We start from the raw sequence: 1,523 nt of genomic DNA on the forward strand, positions 1-1,523 counted from the left end.
CTGGCCATGCTTCCTGTAGAGCCTGTGTAATTGTAAGTCAATTAAACCTCTTTTCTTCATAAATTACCCAGTCGCAGGTAGTTCTTTATAGCGGTGTGAGAACAGACTAATACAGCCAGGATGTGGGGCCTAGGGGAGGTTGGGTGGGGAGATATTGGTCAAAGTGTACAACGTTTCAGTTAGATAGAATGAGTAAGTTCTGTAGATTAATTGCATAGCATGTCGACTATAGATAATAATAATGTATTGTGTACTTGAAAATTGCTGACAGTAAATCTAAAATGTTGTTATTACAAAAAATGGTAAGTATGTGAGGTAATGGATATGTTAATTAGCTCGAGTGTGATAATCATTTCACAGTGTATACATCTATGAAAACATCATGTGATATACTGTAAATGCATATAATTTTATTTGTCAATTGTGCCTCAAAATTAGAAAAATATAAAATCAATATTCCTGTTAAAAAAACAAAATTTGAAAAACAAATATAATGCAGTATCCAGATATGAGATGTTTTAATTTCACCTCCCTAAAAATTATGTTTTACTTTTACTATATCCTTTACCTTACCTGTTACAGTTTTACCTTTTAAGCTTTTTGATTTCCTTAAATAAAAATGTTATAATGCATCAAATTAATCAAATCAAATAACTGAATCATTCAGAGCTCTAATTACTTTGATTAGATCATTCAATTAGAAAGTAGCTTTTTCATTATTAATCAATTAATGTCACCTGCCTACAAAAACAAATAAATATGACAGAACAGTTTTCTAAGCTCATTTCGCTAAAGATATTATCATGTGTTCATCAAATGAGGATGTTAGAAAGTTTGCTAAGAGAGCAGAACTATATATTAATTCTAAATTTTTTGTAGGAAACCTTTACTGTTTTCTTGATTCTGATTTTTTTTGTTGATATTAGAGAATTCACACTTAGAAATAGTAACACCAAATATAAGAAAAAATACTGAGAACAGTATTTCTACAGTATTTCTTCATTTTAAGGAAAATAACATTGAAACATACTGACAGGTCATGTGGTTTGCATTAGAAGATAATATTTGCCTTGTATACCAAAATAAAATTCAGTAATTTTTATTTTACAAAATATTTCCTATAGAGAACAGAATACTTTCATTATTATATGTCGTTGTAATATAAAAGTCTTTAATTTCAAAACATTTTCTGTGTTTAATAAGAAAAATTTCAACCTCTATGTTTCATAATTATGAAATTTACAGCTAATAAAATAGTGTTCACAAAACTACTTTTATTTTGAAGGTGAGCTCTACCCCTTCCCAATTAAATTTGAAGAACGGTAGTGTAAATTATTTTAGTTTTCTTGCATTGACAGCAAGAAGTAACCTCTGAGTTCTAAGGTGTTAATCAGACCATATTCTAATTTCAAAGGACCAGCTGATGTGGTACCTCACAGCTCTCTAGCGGCTTGCAGATATCTGTCATTTCAGCAGGACCAGGATACAACCTCCCCTCCAACCTCCTCACCTTTCCTAACTTT

This window comes from Colobus angolensis, unplaced genomic scaffold (assembly GCF_000951035.1).
Source record: "Colobus angolensis palliatus isolate OR3802 unplaced genomic scaffold, Cang.pa_1.0 Scaffold327, whole genome shotgun sequence".
Classification (NCBI taxonomy): Eukaryota; Metazoa; Chordata; class Mammalia; order Primates; family Cercopithecidae; genus Colobus; species Colobus angolensis.